The sequence below is a fragment of the Triticum aestivum genome, chromosome 6D (assembly GCF_018294505.1).
Source record: "Triticum aestivum cultivar Chinese Spring chromosome 6D, IWGSC CS RefSeq v2.1, whole genome shotgun sequence".
NCBI classification, from domain to species: domain Eukaryota; kingdom Viridiplantae; phylum Streptophyta; class Magnoliopsida; order Poales; family Poaceae; genus Triticum; species Triticum aestivum.
This window is the reverse complement of record NC_057811.1, coordinates 48637024-48657535: the sequence shown is the minus strand read 5'-3', so window position 1 is coordinate 48657535 and position 20512 is coordinate 48637024.

The window sequence follows — 20512 nt, the reverse complement described above, 5'->3', positions numbered from 1 at the left end:
AAACATTTAGCATTGGGCTTCAAATGTTCCTGTTGAAAATCGGAGTACCATAGACATGCTTTGAGATAGCATTGACATGGTCAACAGGTGAAGATCAGAATTTGGAAACAAAAAGGATCCATCAGGAACAACTTATAGAATAAGTCTTACAATTTCCTCATGGAAGAATAGATAACCTTGCTGAAAGGAAAGCTTATAACAATAGGTCCTCCCGCCAGGTGTGCTGGGTATCATCACCTTACCGGGTCATAAATAGGCCAATGTTATAACTCTTGGAAATATGTTCCAACCATCATATCTGACCGAGATTCAGATCTGATTGGTGTCAGGGTAACTCAGACTCAGGATGCCTGAGAAGAAAGGTGCAACACAAATTGTCGAAACGACATCGGAGATTCTCGGGAGATGAACTATGGAAGCGAGTTCCGGACAAGGGTTCATCTTACATCAAGGAGAGGTGAGGAGGTGACTGATTGACTCAGCGACACTCCATTGAGATTCCCAAAAGATGGATTTCCATCACTATGTGAACAAGGAGATAACATTAGCTAGATCGAATGACTTAATGATGTATGCTCGAGGAAAACATACACAGTTAAACATTGGTTGAAATGTGCACCCGAAATATGGGCTAGGTAGCACAAACAATGTCCGAATGATGATTCATTAAGCCATAGACGTAGAATGAAACTATAGACCAATAACTTCAAAGCAATAGGGTTGCTAGAAGTTTAGAATTTACACATCACAGACCATTGGTCGGTATTCCTTTTAGAAACAACACGGGGACCAAGAAAGAATGGTGATGGGGAGAAGTATCACTGTACCAAGATGTCATACGAGGTGGTGAATTCTTACGACATTCTTGACCTAAAAGATGGTAATACTCCAGGGTAGAACATATCATAAGCTAGATAGCAAGGAAATCAAGGTACAAGACAAAACAAGAACAAGTTTGTGTTGGAGGAAAGGTAGTAGAGTGGTCGATGATAATACTAATCATCGAGGGCAAGGATGGTCTTTCTCATCATGAATTCCATTGATATCCTGGAAGAGCTCAGAATGTTGATGATGTTCACGACACATTTGTAGCGAGAATTTATGAAGAGGTAATCGATCGGCGATGACATCAAGTCGAAGGAATAATGAAGCGGACGGTTATTGGAACCATGATTAGGACACACGCTTGAACTCAAGCTTGTTGTTCCAGGTGAAATGGTATGAGAGGAAGATCGGCGTAAGCTTAGCTCATCATCGAAAGTTGTGTTCCGGGGTTAAGGACCAGGTAGCACAGTTAAAATTTAGTACGCTAATGATATAGCCGATCAGGCTAGGAATGACTTAATGATTATTAAACTCGTAAGCAACGAAAATTACCTAGAGTTATTGAATCGGAGTGCGGACTTGATTCACTATTCGGTGTTCTCGGTTGACAAACAACCCAGAGCCCATGAAGTGACAAAGACAAGGTAAGGTAGTACTTCATCAAAGTTTATAAGATGTAGTGCAATGGTAAGATATCCCCGAGATACCAGGGGTAATACTCAAAGGTAGATCATAATAGAGGTTGGGCAGGCGTATTGACCTGCAGAAGACAAGTGATTTAACTTGTCCAAGAAATGGTATTTAAAGGAGAACATGGTCGGAACCACGATTGCAAAAGGCCAGATCCCAGATATAAGATGAACTTATACCAAGGGAATAATTAATTTAAGAGAAGCTTTTAATGATAAGATCTACATCGTGTCCATGGGCATGAACACAAAGTTCAAGGTCGACTCCCACTTCTTCAATGCATAACCTTCCCTTCGCCTCTCGTATTTTGATAATGACATTAGTTGCCGAAAGTTTTACCTGGTGCAATACCAGATAAGTATGTCCCGCGAAATCTTTCGGGCTCACACAGATTAAGGAAGGCATAGGTTCAACCCATCGGGGCATCGAAGAAACATATACTACAAACTTCAGGAGTAAATAACACAAGCTCAGAAGTAGAGCATGGTCGACAAAGCAGAGGATACAATTTACCAAAGGCATCATGTATCCGAGGAAAAGCTCACAAGCTTATTTATTATGGAGGACATTGGCGGATAAAATCCGACAAAAGGGTCTGGTGGTCCACCAGGGATCTGATGTGAGCATCAGTACTCAACCAGAGGAAGAAGAATGTAAGGAGATCTGACTATAGAAACAACTGACTAACTCAAAGTTCAAATGCAAAGGAATTATGATTTCCAAATCAGGGGGTTAGAAGCAACGCTTTGAGCAAGGATGGATAAGTTGAGTAGGCTTAGGGGTACCATCGATGGCAATTTGATAGGTCGAGATCCAGCTCACGTTTAGAATGGCGACTGAGCCGGAAGAATGAATTCTAGAATATGATTGAGGTTTGCGAGCATTCGCAACAAATTGAATCAACGGACTCAAAAAGATAATGACAAAGGGTGCCAATAAGATTTCGAGACTTATGGGATTAATCATAATGCTAGTAAGCAAGAACTCCAAGAGCAACAGGCTCCTGAAGATTTTCGGAAGATCGAATAGTATTTTGAAGACTATTGTGGAATACTTAAATCAACTGGGGAAGACCGGATACTCGGTAAGTGCGAGAATTATCCGTAGGGGTATTCAGGTGACAAAGAACAGCAAGGCAGTAAGCTCAAAGGATTCTCGGAACAACAGAGAGAATTTCGGGGTATCTTGCAATAACAAGATCAACTGGGAAATATTGTATGAATGGAAAGTATACGTGGTTATCCATAGGAGTTTATCGATGAAAGGGAATTGCAAAAGCGATGAACACAAGTTCTCGGGTTATCAGCGGAGAGTATCTTCAGGGTCTTCACGTGCAGCAGATGATCATCAGTAATAAGGGGCTCTCCGGGTGAAAGTGATAACGAGATCCTAATGTTAGATTTAGTAAAATTCACTTAACCCGAATAGAAGAGAGATCAGAGTCCCAGAGTATAGACAAGGAGTAAAAGATCCTAATACCACCCAATGGCGACGTGGGCCCGTAAGCCACACAGCCATGTTAGTAAAAGTTTTGCAATGTCTAGACTCGACTTCGGCCAAGGAGTGTGGAAGGGGGATTCCTACAGGCAGTCGGCTCTGATACCAACTTGTGACGCCCCCGATTTGACCGTACACTAATCATGCACGCAAATGTGTACGATCACGATCAGGGACTCACGGGAAGATATCACAACACAACTCTAAAACATAAATAAGTCATACAAGCATTATAATACAAGCCAGGGGCCTCGAGGGCTCGAATACAAGTGCTCGATCATAGACGAGTCAGCGGAAGCAACAATATCTGAGTACAGACATAAGTTAAACAAGTTTGCCTTAAGAAGGCTAGCACAAAAGTAGCAACGATCGAAAAGGCAAGGCCTCCTGCCTGGGACCTCCTAACTACTCCTGGTCGTCGTCAGCGGCCTGCACGTAGTAGTAGGCACCTCCAGTGTCGTAGGTGTCGTCGTCGACGGTGGCGTCTGGCTCCTGGACTCCAGCATCTGGTTGCGACAATCCGGTATAAGGAAAGGGGAAAAGAGGGAGAAAAGCAACCGTGAGTACTCATCCAAAGTACTCGCAAGCAAGGAGCTATACTACATATGCATGGGTATATGTGTAAAGGGGCATATCAGTGGACTGAACTGCAGAATGCCAGAATAAGAGGGGGATAGCTAGTCCTGTCGAAGACTACGCTTCTGGACATCTCCATCTTGCAGCATGTAGAAGAGAGTAGATTGAAGTCCTCCAAGTAGCATCGCATAGCATAATCCTACCCGGCAATCCCCTCCTCGTCGCCCTGTTAGAGAGCGATCACCGGGTTGTATCTGGCACTTGGAAGGGTGTATTTTATTCAGTATCCTGTTCTAGTTGTCATAAGCTCAAGGTACAACTCCGGGTCGTCCTTTTACCGAGGGACACGGCTATTCGAATAGATAAACTTCCCTGCAGGGGTGCACCACATAACCCAACACGCTCGATCCCATTTGGCCGGACACACTTTTCTGGGTCATGCCCGGCCTCGTAAGATCAACACGTCGCAGCCCCACCTAAGCACAACAGAGAGGTCAGCACGCCGGTCTAAACCTATGCGCGCAGGGGTCTGGGCCCATCGCCCTATGCACACCTGCACAATGCGTACGCGGCCGGAAGCAGACCTAGCCCCTAAGTGGCAGTTCCAGTCCAATCCGGCGCGCGCCACTCAGTCGCTGACGTCAAGAAGGCTTCGGCTGATACCACGACGTCGGGATACCCATAACTACTCCCACGTAGATGGTTAGTGCGTATAGACCAAATGGCCAGACTCAGATCAAATACCAAGATCTCGTTAAGCGTGTTAAGTATCCGCGAACGCCGACCAGGGCCAGGCCCACCTCTCACCTAGGCGGTCTCAACCTGCCCTGTCGCTCCGCCACAAAGATCCACTTGCGGGTACTCCTACGAGCCGACCCGACTTTAGTCATCACATGTGTCATGTATATAGTATATAAGTATATGCCCGTGATCACCGCCCAGGTGATCACGGCCCGATAGTATAGCACAGCAGACGGACAAGAATGTAGGGCCACTGATGGAAATCTAGCATCCTAGACTAAGCATGTAGGATTGCAGGTAAAGGTAACAACAGTAGTAGCAAGGATAGGCTATGCATCGGAATAGGATATCGGAAAGCAGTAACATGCTACACTACTCTAATGCAAGCAGTATAGAGAAGTATAGGCGATATCTGGTGATCGGGGGGGGGGGGGGCGTTGCCTGGTTGCTCTGGCAAGTAGGAGGGGTCGTCGACTCCGTAGTCGAACTGGGCAGCAGCAGTGTCGGTCTCGTAGTCTACCGGAGAGAAGAGGGGGAAGAAACAGTAAATACAATGCAAACATAAGCATGACGATGCGTGACATGACAATGAGCGGTGCTAGGGGTGTCCTAACGCGACAGTAGATGGTACCGGTGAAGGGGGGGAACATCCAGGAGGTATTCCCGATGTTTCGCGTTTTCGGACAGACGGACCGGAGGGGGAAAGTTGCTAGTTCGATAGGTTAGGGAGGTGTGGTGGACGAACGCCCAGGTCAGGGCCGGCGCCGGAGGAGCTCCGGCGAGCGCGTCCGCGGCGGTTTCTCGCCGGAGTTCGTCGGGACTTTCGCTACAGCAAGCCAAAACGCGCGCCGTGACTTGTGTTCGAACGAGTGGAGAGCGCCGCGTCCAACACGGGTGGTGACGCGAGCAGGGATGGCCGGAGTCGTCGCCGGTGACATGGACGGCGGAGACCCGAGGCACGGCGAGCTTGCAAACGACGCAACAGCGAGCAAAACAAGCGGTGCTAAGCACGTACGACGTCTACGCGTGCGGGCGAGCATGATGGACACACTTGCGCGGTCGTTCGGTCACCGGAACGTGGCCGGCGACGAGCTCGGTGGAGGCGAACTCGGACATGTGGGGGGGGGGGACGGCACCTACGGGCACGACCACGGCGGGAAGACGAAGGGAGAGAGGCGAGGCTCACCGGGCGGCTACGTAAAGCCCCTGGAAGGTTAGTAGCAGCAGCAGGCGTCGCTGGAGTCGAAGGGGATCGTCGGAGCAGAGGCGGAAGGGGGGCGGCTCGATCCGCTGCCTGCGGTGTTCCCCGGCTTGCGCTCGTGGACGGGGATGAGGAAGTCGACGACGGCGGAGCTGCTGGACAGGTCGGCGAGGCGAGGCGAGGTCGGTAGCCGCGGCTGCGACGGCGAGCGGCGTCGGAGGCGCTCGGGATGATGGGGGGAGCAAGGAGCGGCGCGAAGGAGAGGGGAACTGCGGGTGTTAGGGTTAGGGTTTAGGTCGGGGGCGACCTAGTAGGCGACAGGGGAGCGGCGGATGGCTGCCGCGTGGCCATCCTTGGCCGCGGGCGGTCGAATGGCGGCCACCACGCCTCCGGTGAACAGAGGTAAGGGAAAGCCCCCAGATGGGCTGGGCCGGGGGTCGGGGTCGCGGCCCAGTTTGGGCCGGGGGGGGGGGGGCAGTGGGGGGAAACGGGCCCTTTTCCTTTTTTTTCTTTTCTCTGGGTGTGTTCTGTTTTCCTTTTATTTGTTTATTTCCTTTTCTGTTTTATTTCTAGTTTCTCTTTTATTTTGTTTTAGCAAGATACCAAAATGGCACCTAATTTGTTGTTACCAATTATGTCACAACCACAAAAAGTTTCATCCCAAAATAATATAGTTTAATATTTTACAAAATACAAAAGACATTTAACTAATGGTTTTAGCTACTGATTTAATTAGTTTGGTGCATTTAACATTTTATAAAGACTTGGTTCCTCCACCAATATTACCTATGATTTATTTTTCACTTTTAGAACATTTTAGTTTTGACATTTGAAAAGTTTTATTTTCCACCTTTAAATTTAATTGAAGTTTGAACTAGGAGTTTGAAAGGAATGTGATTGAAATGTGATCAAGCCCTGTTTAGTAACATGATTAGCTTAATCACAAGGAGTTACTGTAGCATGATCCTCGGGGTGTTACAGAGGAGGTGTCACGAACAGCCTAATCTTTCTTCAGAACAAACTCGGCTCGGCACATACAGGCGTTGTTCGTTCGGCGAGGCGTTTGTGCGCCGGAAAATCTTGTGTGCTCCTCTCCTTCTTCCACCTTCGCCCGAGCGAGTGCAAGAGAGAGAGCTGTGATAGAACTTTAGATCGGAGTAGGCTAGTAGATCCGGTGATCCTACCTTGTGCAGCAGTAGATGAACTCGAGCTGGAGGCCATCGTGGTGCTAGGGAGCACGGCGATGGCGGAGAGTGGGCGAGGTGGGTGGAGCTTCCCGTGAGCACCGCGCTAACCCTAGATCGGTAGGGATTGTAGGTGGGGTTGTGGCAGCGATTAACCTCGTGATAGCGCCCCGGCCCCCACCTCTGTTTATATAGCGCGGGTCACAGGGGCCCACCAACCATGGTTTGGTTGGGCGCCCCCGATCAGGGCGCGAGTCAGGGGCCCGTTCGACCCGTTGGGCTCGAACGGGAGAGAGATCAACCTAACATTCTCCCCCTTGATCTCAACTTTACTTTTAACTTTATACTTTCTAGTTTATCTGTTTCATCACATATTGGTACATAGAGCATGTTTCATCGTCACGGCTTAATTGCCATTAGAATAATACAGCTACAACATACTTTATGTTCAGAAACAAATTCTGTTCCTTTTGGGCCTATCCAGGAATCATAAGGCTTTCCCTTAAACCCATGCCGGCTAAGTGTTCCTTGAACACATTGGGTGGTAAGCCTTTCGTTAGCGGATCCGCAAGCATATCCTTTGTCCTTATATGCTCGAGACTTATAGTTTGATCCTGGATTTTATCTTTCACAACATAATACCTTATCTATATTGTTTTGGCAGCATTACTCGACTTGTTGTTGTGAGCGTAAAATACCGCGGGCTGGTTGTCGTAGTACATCTTTAGTGGTTTGTGAATACAATCTACCACTTTCAAGTCGGGTATAAATTTCTTTAGCCATATCGCCTGCCCCGTGGCTTCGAAGCATGCTATGAATTCTGCATACATCGTGGATGATGCAACTATCGACTGTTTGGAGCTTTTCCACGAAATAGCTCCCCCGGCGAGGGTGAATATGTATCCTGACGTGGATTTTCTATCATCTCTGTCCCCCGCAAAATCTGCGTCTGAATACCCTTTTATCTCTAGGGAATCACTTCTCCTGTATATTAGCATGTAGTCCTTCGTGCCTTGCGCATAACGCAATGCTTTCTTTACCATCTTCCAGTGCTCTAGGCCTGGATTCTCTTGATATCTACCGAGTACCCCGGTGATAATAGCTAAGTCAGGGCGAGTGCACACTTGTGCATACTGTAAGCTGCCAACTGTCGAAGCATATGGTACTGCTTTCATTTGATCGATCTCATACTGGTTCTTGGGACATTGGAATTTCCCAAAACTATCGCCCTTGACTATTGGAGCAGGTGTGGCTTTACTCGCATGCATATTATACTTTTTAAGAATCTTTTCTAAATATGCTTTCTGAGATAGTCCTAAGACTCCATTGTTCCTATCTCGGTGAATTTCTATGCCCAAAACATATGATGCTTCACCAAGATCTGTTATGTCAAAATTTGAGGATAAGTATTTCTTTGTTTCTTGTAGTAGACTAACATCACTACTAGCAAGCAGGATATCATCCACATACAAGATTAGGAAAATATATTTCCCATTTTTAAACATTGCATAAATGCAATTATCCTCAATATTTTCTTTAAATCCAAAACTTTTAATCGTTTGATTAAACTTTAGATACCACTGCCGAGAGGCTTGTCTTAATCCATAAATGGATTTCTTCAGGCGGCATCCCATATTTTCCTTGCCTTCCATGATAAAACCCTTGGGTTGTTTCATGTAGACCTTTTCTTTTAAATCACCATTCAGAAATGTCGTCTTAACATCCATTTGATGTAACTCTAAATTAAAATGAGCAACTTATGTCATTATGATTCTGAAGGAATCCTTACATGAGACTGGAGAAAATGTCTCATTGTAATCTATCCCTTCTCTTTGTGTAAATCCTTTTGCCACGAGTCGTGCTTTATACTTTTCTATATTCCCTTTAGAGTCATACTTAATTTTATAGACCCATTTACAGCCTACTGTTTTGGCTCCTTTGGGAATTTCCTCTAAGTCCCAAACATCTTTGGAACTCATTGATTTCATCTCGTCTTCCATTGCCTTCATCCAGTTCGATGAATGAGGGCTTCTCATGGCTTCTTCATATGAGGTGGGATCTTTTTCCATATGAACCATTTCTGTGTTATAAACTTTAAAGTCAGTAGAAATAGCTGACTTTCTTGGTCTTGTAGACCTTCTAAGGGCCTCAGTTTCTGGCACATTTTGTGCCTCAACTTCTGGCACTTCTTCTAAAATTTGCTGTTGCACCTCCCTTTCATGCTCAACAACGGGTTCAGTCGGCTCCTGACGGACAGGTTCCGGGTCTTCCCCCATAGCTGTCATGAGTGGAGTTGCAACTGGTAGTGAGAAAAATGGCTCCTGAATCATCGGATTAGGTGCATGCACCCTCTTCTCCTCAAGATCAATTTTCCGAGCTACCAAGCTCCCCCTCATCATTTCGTCCTCTAAGAAGACTGCATGTCTCGTTTCTACAAACTTTGTATATCTGTCAGGGCAGTAGAAACGAAATCCTTTTGATCTGTCTGGATAGCCAATGAAGTGGCAACTTACTGTTTTGGTATCTAACTTTGCAATGTTTGGATTAAACATTTTGGCCTCAGCAGGGCACCCCCACACCTTGAAGTGTTGTAGGGAGGGCACCCGTCCTGTCCATAGCTCGTACAGTGTTTTGGGCACCGACTTGCTTGGTACTCTATCGAGAATGTGAATGGTGGTTTTAAGCGCCTCCATCCATAATCCCAATGGCAAGTTGGAATAACTCATCATGCTGCGCACCATATCCATAAGTGTACGGTTGCGCCTTTCAGCTACTCCATTCTTTTCTCTCAGAGTGGGATACATTAAAAGCACATGAGTTATCATATCTTTTTCTTGCCAAAATTTCTCCCGCCATACGGGATTTTGACATAATATTATGTCAACTTTACCCCGTTACGCAGGTATTTTCCCAGACTTTTTCCGCCATGCAGGTTTTATCATAATCATCTTTTCCCGCCATGCGGGTAATTCCCTGTAAGGGAACATAAATGCCAGAATTGGCTCTTTTGACTGCATATTCAATCATCAAATTTAGGAATAAATCTGAATGCTCTTTGACACACATGCTTGATCCGACGTTGGTCAAATTAAACACGCATGTTACTTTTTTCATCTCAAATCATGTTGACTGAAAAAACTTCTTCATAGAGAGTACATGAAAGACATTCATCAACCAAGACTCTGAATGATCTATCTCTTTTCTTTTTATGCCATTCTTTAGAGAGAACATACTCCCTCACGTTATGACTTTTCTTGGTCATCTTTTGGGTCACAAGTACCCAGCCATTCGCTTTCACGAATGAAAGCATGCAAAACTTTTAGTCTGAGAAAACTTAGCCAATAATCAACAATGATGGGCATAAAAATAACCCTACGTTGGTCTGGTTAAAAGAAATGCACATTAAACTTTTGAAACTTTCTTTTATATTCTAAATCACCATTGTGGCAGAATTAGAATAAACATCATCCTTATACATTAATTCCATATCACCGTTGGGCGGAAATGGAAATAATGCATATAACTTATAAACAATGTGATGATAGTATTTCTATTAAACAACTTTGCTAAGAATTAATCTTCACCATCAACTTATTGCAGCGGGAACAAGAAATATACATTTCTCTAGTTCAAGAGCATTTCTTGATCTTTATCCGTTCTCTGAAAATTGACCACTTTGATACAAAACTTATCAGAGATTTAAACTTTGAACATAAGACTCATAGAATTATAGCATTGTTATCATCAACGTTGGTCAGAAAATAACAATACCACATTTTAACTTTAAAACAAATATCTTTCTTTTGTCATAGTGGAAACTATCTGCATCTTATTTCACCCACAGGGGAAAAACATTGCTAAGAACATTTCTTCCAATTAAATTTTCCCGTTGGTTCCAATTTAATTGGAGGATAAAACTTTTACTTTGCAGCGGAAACTTTATAATATTCTATTCAAAAATAATTCTGTACTCTTTTACTCTCTAAGCAATTTTAACCGGTTGGTTCAAAAATGCATTAGAGAAGCAACAATTTAATATCTTACTTTAGTTCGATTCACTTTTAAAAGAGCACCTTTAAAGTTCAATAATAAAACATGATCATGTTATTAACAACGTTGGTCATACAAATAACATAATCATATTCATTAAAATATTCACTTTAACATGCTCTTAAAAAACTTAATTCTTTTTAAACTTTTATTTTCTTTGTAAAAGAGCACTATTAATTATTTACGCAGCGAAAAATCATGAATAAAAATTCACGAACTTTTACTCTTTACAGAAACTTTTCTTTGACCAAATAAAAAATCATGAACTTTTTAATTTTCTTTATAAAATTCATGAACATTTCTATTTCTGGAGAAAAAAATCTTTGGATTAATTTGAACAGAAAGACTATAAAGAATTAGCCAGCTCCAGCCGGCATCGGCCTAGCGCGGGAGGCCCGCAGCGGCCCACGGCCTGCTCCCCCGCGCACTCGCGCGAGCCGACCTAGCCTCGGCCTGGCGCAGCCCAGCCGCCGAGCCTGCCTTCCCTCGGCCTGGGCCGCCTCCTCTTTGGCCCAAAAGGCCTGCTGTGCCGGCGCTGCTCTAGGGTTTAGATCTGGCCCGTCCGTGGGGATCCTACGGCCACGCGCGCGTTGCGGGCGAACAAAAACGGCCGAACGGCAGGGGCGAGGGGAAACCCTATCCTTTTCCTCCCCTCGCGCGCCGCTCGTCTCTCCTCCTCGTCTCTGTCCCGCAGCGGGGAGTTCGGGCTGCGCCGGCCGCCGGCGACGGCGACGAACCACCGCGCCGGCCAGCGTCTTTCCCCTGCCCCTCTGCTCCGCGCCAGATCCTTCCCTTTCCCCTTCTTTCTTCCGCGCCCCGCTCTCTGTCTCCGTCCCGCACGGGACTTCGCCGGCAACGGCGTCGAGCGCCACCGCGCGAGAGCGCCGGCCGCCGGCGATGGCGTTCAGCACCGCGCCGCGCGAGCCTGTCCATTCCTTTTCCCCTTCCCCTCTCTCGAGGTTGAATCGCTTCTCATGGGGTTCTCACCGGGCCGGTCGCCAACGACGGCGTCGACGGCCACAGCGGCGCACTGCCGCCCTTTCTTTTTCTGTTGTCCCCCCTTTCCTCTCCTCCCTCTTATAGCAACACACACACACAGAGAGAGAGAGAGAGGTGCGGATCTCAGATGCGGCGGCGCCGCCCCCGTCCCCCTTGCCGGCGCGCGCGAGCTCCCGAAGGAGAGCGCGCCGCCGTCAAGCGGCTCGGTGGTGGTGCCCTTTGCCCTTTGCGGGGTAGGTTCTTCTTCCCTGTCGCCTCGGCTTGCCGATGCGCGACGGGATCGAGAGGAACAGGCGCGGCCTTGCGGCGGCGCGATTTCTTTGCCCTTTGCCCCTATTGTTCTTTTAGAGTTAGGGTTCTTTCGGGGAGGGGATCTCTTTTTCTTTTTCTTTTTCTGTTGTTGTTTCTTTGTACCGAAATCGACTAGCCCGATCTGGCTGATACCATTGATAGAACTTTAGATCGGAGTAGGCTAGTAGATCCGGTGATCCTACCTTGTGCAGTAGTAGATGAACTCGAGCTGGAGGCCATCATGGTGCTAGGGAGCACAGCGATGGCAGAGAGTGGGTGAGGTGGAGGTGGAGCTTCCCGTGAGCACCGCGCTAACCCTGGATCGGTAGGGATTGTAGGTGGGGTGGTGGCAGCGATTAACCTCGTGATCAGCGCCCCGGCCCCCACCTCTGTTTATATAGCGCGGGTCACAGGGGCCCACCAAGCATGGTTTGGTTGGGCGCCCCCGATCAGGGCGCGAGTCAGGGGCCCGTTCGACCCGTTGGGCTCGAACGGGAGAGAGATCAACCTAACAAGCTGGTCCGGGGTTTGTCCCAACATTTGATATGATGAACCGAGTGGAATACAAGAGAGAAAAAGGCCCTGACATTCATCGTCGGGGGAGGGCGTCTGTTGCCGTGGGCATTTGTCGTCCGGTAAAATCGTCTCCTCGTATTCTTGTTTGATCGTTCGTCGATCATCGGTTCCAACACTTTTTGGGAGAGAAGGAGATGGTGGAGCTACTTGACCATAGTGATATCGACATGGCAGGAGATGAGGACGACCGTAAAAATAACTTGGACGTGGCATATTTCTTGGGAGGAATCATAATAAGTTGGCTATCACAAAAGTAGAAGGTGGTCGCATTATCATCTTGTGTGGCAAAGTATATTGTAGCTGCAACCACGGTGTGTCAAGGCATGTGTCTATGAAGTCTACTCGACGACCTCACAAGTAAGGAACCAGAACAAGTGGTGCTCAATGTTGACGACAAGTCTACAGTCTCTTTGTGGAAGAATCTAGTGCGTAGCGCTGCTGCCAATGTGTGTGTGTGCATAGGTCCCCTGTAAAGGTAACCCAGATCAAAGTAATAAACGAAACAGGAGATCCGGCGTCTCCATGTGTCGCGTACGTAGTGCTGCTGCCAATCGATCAAGCCAACCAGCGAGTAAGCTTGCTTCGTAGCTAGTTCCGCAAAAGCATCCATCTGCCTGCTTGCTAGATTAGGCTAGTTGTGTACCTACAGTTTGTGTACGGCCGGAAAGTAGTCGGCTGGATCGACAAATGGGAGTGCTCTCGACGGAAAGAACTCGTCTATGAGCGATGTGCAAGGGGTTTGTGCCGACAGTCACGCCGAAATATTACTGTACGAAATTTTATTATTTTGTAGTACTCCTCGGTGCATAAAAATCTCTTACATCACAAGACGGAGGGAGTACATGCTAAGTTACTAGGCAGGCAAGTTAATCCTCTTCAGACGTAGTACTAACAAAACATAATTATTCTGCATAAAGTTCTTGAAGCAAGTAAAGTATGCATATGGCCTGTTCAATTCTGTCATTAATGCATATGGCCTGAGGGAGATTTATTGTAGCGGAGGGAAATATACTTGGACAAATAACCAGACCCACCCCACTTTGGAAAAGCTATACAGGATTTTGATGTCTAACGACTGGGAAAACTTATACCCATTGGTAACTGTTAGAAAGCTGGTTAGAGAGTTATCTGACCATAACCCCCTACTCCTTTCCTCAGGAGACATGGGCAGGGAGGCACATAAACCTAGGGAGTCCAGGTTTGATCTGGCCTGGCTTAAAAATGAGGACTTTCTACCCTTAGTGGAGAAAATCTGGAATAAAGCGGTTAAAGCTGAAGATCCTATTGATATTCTTAATATCAAACTAAAAAGGTTTAAAACCTTCTTCAAAGGGTGGGGGTCCAATAAGTACGGCCATACCAAGAAAAGAAAAGAAGAATTAAGAGTAGAATTGTCCACTATTGAGGAGCTTGAAGAGGAGGGACCTCTGACCCCTGAGGTGTATAGTAGAAAGGTGGATATTAATTTTGAGCTTCATGAGATTCTGGTGAATGAGGAGATTTTCTGGCTGCAACAATCCCATGAGCGTTGGCTGCTCAAAGGGGATTTGAACACAGATTACTTTCATAAAATTGCAAATGGGCGAAAAAGGAAGAATACCATTCATGCCCTCAAGTATGGTGATGTTGAGATAGAAGGTACTGATAACCTTATCTCACATGCCACAGAGTTCTATAAAACCCTATTCGGCCCAGCCCCGGGCAACTTGTTTCACATGGACCCTGGCTCGTGGGATGAATCAGAAAAACTCACTCAAGAGGATAATATTGATCTGACTAGAACCTTCTCAGAAGAGGAGGTGAAAGAGGCCTTGTTTGCAATGGATGTTAATAGAGCACCTGGCCCCGATAACATTCCTGCGGAGTTTTATCAATATTGCTGGAACATTGTTAAAAGTGACATTATGCGGCTGTTCAGCCACTTCCATGCTGGAACGCTTGACGTGCAGCGCCTTAATTATGCGGTGATTACTCTTCTCCCTAAAGTGTCAGGTGCGGATCGCATTCAGCAATTTCGGCCTATTTGTCTCCTTAGGTGCCCATATAAACTGATTACTAAGACTATGGATCGAAGAGTAGAAAAATATGCTGACAAACTGATAAGCTTGTCACAAAATGCTTTTGTAAAAGGGAGGAATATTATGGATGGGATCATGACTTTACATGAGCTCCTCAATTACTCCCATGTCAAGAAAAAGTAGGGGTGGTGCTTAAGCTCGACTTCGAGAAAGCATACGACAAGGTTAACTGGGAGTTTCTGTTGGATTGCCACAGAATGAGGGGCTTCAACGAAACCTGGTGTGGGTGGGTGAATCAAATCCTATACAATGGTACTGTTAGTATCAAGCTTAATAACTCAGTGGGCCCATATTTTCAAAGTGCTAAAGGGGTGCGCCAAGGAGACCCCCACTCCCCCTTTTTGTTCAACCTAGCTGTAGAATGTCTCAACAAGATGATCCGTAAAGCGCAGCAGAATGGCCTCCTAACTGGACTAGCATATGATCTTGTCCCGAATGGGGTGGCAGTTCTGCAATACGTAGATGACACGATCATTTGCCTCGAGCACGATGTGGAAAAAGCATTAAATCTGAAGCTCCTCTTATACATATTCGAGCTCATGTTTGGACTGAAAGTAAACTTCTAGAAGAGCGAGATCCTGGCTGTCGGAGGGGACACTGACATTGATAGCAAGTATGCCGAGATCTTTAACTGCGAGATCAGGCACTTTCCAATTAAATATCTTGGTATGCCTGTGAGTTTCATAACCCTTAAAGATTCAGTGTGGGAATTTATTGTAGATAAATACCTTAAGTGTTTCGGGTCCTGAATTGGTAATGCTGCATCCAGCGGGGGCAGACTTACTTTGCTTACCTCGGTACTGTCGCAGCTATCTTTATATCATATGTCCATGTGGCTTATGAGTAAAACTTCCATAGAAAGGCTGGACAAGCACCGTCGTAAATTTTTCTGGCACGGGTGCAATAAGAAGAATAGATATTACCTGGTCAAATGGAAGAGGGTGTGTAGATCGAAGGGCAAAGGGGGTCTGGGTGTCAAAGACCTCAGGAAACAAAACATCAGCCTGATGGTGAAATGGTGGTGGAAATTAGAAACCCAAACTGGGGTTTGGCAAAATTTGGTGAGAGCCAGATATTTACAAAACAAGTCGGTCGCAACTGTGCAACCTAGACAATCTGACTCCCATGCTGGAAATCTCTTCTGAAAGTCAGGGAGTTGTACATGATGGGGAGAAAGATTAAACTAGGATGCGGCAACCTGAGCAGGGTGTGGAAAGACTCAATTGATGGGCTGCCCCCACTCAATTCGAGGTTCCCTCGGCTGTTTGAAATCTGTACAGATTAGGATTGTACGGTCCAAAACTTTAACAGGATAGAGGCTTCGACCTTTTTTAGAAGGCGTTTATGCCCTCATCTTAGAGAACAGTGGGATAGGGTGCAACAGTACATCTTGGGGCTTAATACTACAGCTGAGGAAGATGTAGTGTTTTGGGGTTTGAGTAAGAATGCTAAGTACTCCACTAAATCTATGCATAATTGGCTGGAAAAACCTCTTCATGGAAGCAACTATAGATGGATCTGGGAGGCGAAACTACCTCTTAAGATACAGATCTTCTTGTGGCAGATGGCCCAAGACGCGGTGCTCACTAGAGCGGTGATGAGGAGGAAAAAATGGCCGGGGAACCCTGTGTGTTCCTTCTGTAACAATATTGAAACTGCGTCCCACCTGTTCTTTACGTGTCATGTGGCGCGTGTTGCCTAGAGGGCAGTTGGAGTTGTGTTGGGGACTGACTTATGCCCAAATAACACCTGGCAATTCTATGTGTGGTGTAATATGTTCCTACCCAATGAAACTAGATTTTATACTGTTGGTTTGGCGGCAGTAACTTGGGCTATTTGGCTTGCGCGTAATAAGGCTACTTTTGAAAAACAATTGATCAAATCTCCTTTTGAGATTGTGTATTCGCCTTGTTCGTTTCTCTTGTATTGGGCGGGTCTTCAGCCGGTGGAAGAAGTGGCAAGATTGCGACTCGGAGTTGAGATGATTAGAGCGAGCACAACCAAGTTGATGGCAATGTGTGAAGGGGCCTGGCGCGCAACGGGAGACGAGGGTGAGGTGTTCTCTGGATGATGCTGCTGCTGTGCTCTACATTCTGCCCTCGTTGTGATAGGGGGCGTTGTGCTAGGGTCTAAGTCTCAGGCTCCACTGTTGGGAAACTTTTGTAGTCTACATGCTTTATGTTCTTCTGGCACCTCGTGTTTGTGCCTTTTCCCCTGGTTTGTAATAGCTAGATTCAAACTAAGTAGGTGCTGTCAGGTTTTCGCCCCATGGTGCTCGTTTCGATGGCGGGCGAGTACAGTGGGTTTCCTGGTAGTGCGTTGAACTCGCTGCTCCTCTTTCCTTGCTTCCTGGCTGTATCGGAGACTGTTGTATTTCCGTTTATCTTAAATGGAAAGGGGTACACCCGGTTCAAAAAAAAGAAAGTAAAGTATGCAGGATGCAGCGCACTTGGAAATGCTACAACCTGGATATAGATACCCATTTGTCGTACCCAAAGTTGGTGAGTCAATCTCTTGAGAGTCCAGTTGACAATATACTACTAATATGTTTCCTTTCTGCATACTATATTGCCACTTCATCTACTCTCCAGCCGGTAACCTCTTCTCCCTCCAACCCTCCGCTTTTTAATTCTTCTCATCATTTTGATTTCTTGACACCCTGTCCATGTGACCATGTCCGTGGCGTAAAGTAACCATAGATTATTATGTGTTGTCAGTGTGAGCTTATCCTTGGTCACATGGACAGGCGTTAGTGAAGCCTATCTCTTGAGAGTTAGTGAAGCCCGTGCCCTCCAAACCCCTTTTTCTAAACTCTGGCCCTTGGACCTAGTGCTGGAGGTATCAGTTTCTTTTGATTTCCTGACACCATGTCCATGTGTATGGCACTGACTAGCATTACCGCGAAGATGGTGCTCCATATTACTTCCTCCGTTCCAAAATAGATGACTCAACTTTATACAAAGTTAGTATAAAGTTGGGTCATTTGTTTTGGAACGGTGGGAGTAGATTCTTGAGGAGTTAGTTAGGGTGAGCTTATTCTTCTTGTCCACCCTTTGGGAGAATTTGGGTGGGTGGGTCGGTGCGTGAAGCTCGATCGGGCTTCAAGGGTGGGTTTGGGTGTCTATATAAACATAGCATAGCTAATATCCATGAACATCTAGAACTCATAATTCCCCCCAAAAAAGTAGATCTACAACCCAGCTGATACAGAGAGGCAGAGAGAGCAGCATCTATGGATTTAGACACTGCAGTAGCGATAAGGGCCGTAAAGGCCACATCAGCAGCAGCTCATGCTGTTGCTACATGTGATCCGGCGCTTCTCCATGCGAGAGGTACAGTTGCTCCTGGCAATGATGATGCAGTAGCATTGGCAGCTCTAGATGCTTCTATCCGATGTGCTGCTGCATCTTTGGCAGCTCTAGAAGTTGCTACCCACTGTGCGGCCTCAACTAGCGCAGCTCAACAAGCTCGAGCAGCTGTAGCTCGCTGTGCTACGGATGGTGCTGCTCTACAGCATTTGCTGCAAATGCTTTTGCTGACAGTTGTGTTGCAGCATATGGCGATGCAGCAATTTTGACATCGGCGGCTCGAGAAGCTGCTGCCCGTTGTGTTCTGGCACGTGACGATGCAACAACAACTGAATTGGTAGCTCGACAGGTCCCTATATGGCCTGATTTGGCATCAAGCTTGGCACATGGCAAGGCAGCTCGAGAATCTGCTAAAGGACACAAGAAAGCATGTAAAGATGCAGTCGTGGCATCGTTGGCAGCTCGAAAAGCCGCAGTCCGCTGTGCTGGGGCAAGACGCCACGCTATATCAGCAGCTTCGGTAGCTCGAGAAGCTGCTACCTGTTGTGATGCAGCAGGTGGTGACGAAGCAGCGGTAGCAGCAGTGGCAGCTCGACAAGCTGCAGACCGCTGTGTTGCAGCTGATGCAGATGTTGTCCAAGCAGCAGCTGGAGAAGTTGCCGCCTGCCTTGCTGTGCCACTTGCCGATGCAGCAGCGGTAAAAGCTAGAGAAGCTGCTGCCGATTGTGACGCGGCACTTGCCGATTCTTCAGTAGCAGATGCTGATAAAGATGATTTTCTGGACAAGATGCGTGGTTGGGTGATGACGGTGGCCACGCTCTTTGTGGGCATTGCACTCCAGGCAATTGCTCATCTGCCAGACGGGATGTCTTGGGACCAATGTGGCCGATATTGGAATTCAAAAGCTGGGAAGGCAGCCTCCGGTGCTCCTTCACCTTCGCCTGCAGCAACTGCGGGCACATTCACATCCACCACCGCATGTTTGCACTTGCTTACCAACACGTTTACTATGGCAGTAGCACTGGCATTGCTGGTGGTGCTGCTGACCATGAAAAAAGCCACGTCAAGAATTACCCTCCTTCAGATACAAATTATGCTGGTGAGCCTCACCTTTATGGTTGCCGCTTCCTTTATCACCAGTATACCAGGGGATCTGCGCCTTCAACGTTATGTTCTTATTTTCTTTTGCGTATACGCCATTTTTACCTTTTTACTTCTGAAGACAGGTATTACACGTGCCTGCAGTTAGTGTCAAGTGAGTGCTGCATGTATTTTGTTCTTTCTTATTTCAGTTGCATGTGTATTTTAGTTCATGCACTATCACTGAAATTGACAATTATAACCTTGTTATTCCTCCTATGTTGTAGTTGATTTAAACTGTTATTTTGTGAACCGAATGGTGTCGAATCACAAGGTCATTCTTTTGTCATTGAGTTGTTCTACCCCAGCTCTGGTATTATTTTTACTAAATGACCCCTGAAGGATCTTATGTCGCCCACTGATCCCTAAAAAAACCTATTTCCTCGTGTGCCCCCCCCCCCAAATTCGCGCCTGACTGATAGGCATTTCAATTGCACGTGACCATGCCGCACGCGAAGGCGCCTTTGACCACCAGAGAGTATGCCAGAGCTGCTCCGGGTCTTCCTCTTCAGACTTCCAGTGTGCTGCGTTTTCTTCAGAGATACGTGTTTATCCAAGTAAACTAATGGATGTGAAAATGGTACCTTACGGACCGCAAGCCGGGGTTCTCCTTGACCAAGAGTTTCCAAGTCAGAGGCTGGAGGGTTTACCTCTGTCTCACCGGCTCTGTTGGTCCAATTTTATTCCTGAGAAGAGTCGGCGTCAGCGAGTTCATTATGAAGACGACCAAGAGAATCAAGTTCTACCTCTTCCTCTTCTTCCCTCTCATCCAGAGCGTCATCCTTTGGAGGAGTTGGAATTTGTGGTTCAGTTTTCCACCATTCAGAGTTCTCCCGAGCAAATGTAAGCCGGCACATCAAAAGAAGCAAAGGAAGTTACACAAGTGTTAAAACAAAGTAAAGGGCGGTTTACCTCAGGTGCAGGGTTACCGGCAAAGAAAGGGGCAAGGCCCACAATTGCAATCTTTTCACGAGTCTCACCAAGAATTTTCTTGATGGCCTTCATGAGATCACTGGAAGACAAGTTATGCTTACTGAAGCGCAAGTCATCATTTAACTTGCCAGTGTATTCATGCATAAGCCGGTTTCTGAGACTGAGGGGCTGAATTCGCCAGCTCATCCAGCACCGGGTTAGGTCAATTCCCCGAGAGAGCATGGGCTGTTAGGGCATTGATATTAGCATACAAGGGTTCGAGAGCCACCCTCTCTTCTGTAGATGCATAAGAAGCAAACTGCTTTGTGGATTCAAGCCGACCATATCCGTAACCCGGCAATTGATGTTGATGGTTTGGGGAAGTATCCTTGCAGCAAAACCAAATCTTCTGCCATCCTTTTGGATGACTCGCCAGTTTCATTT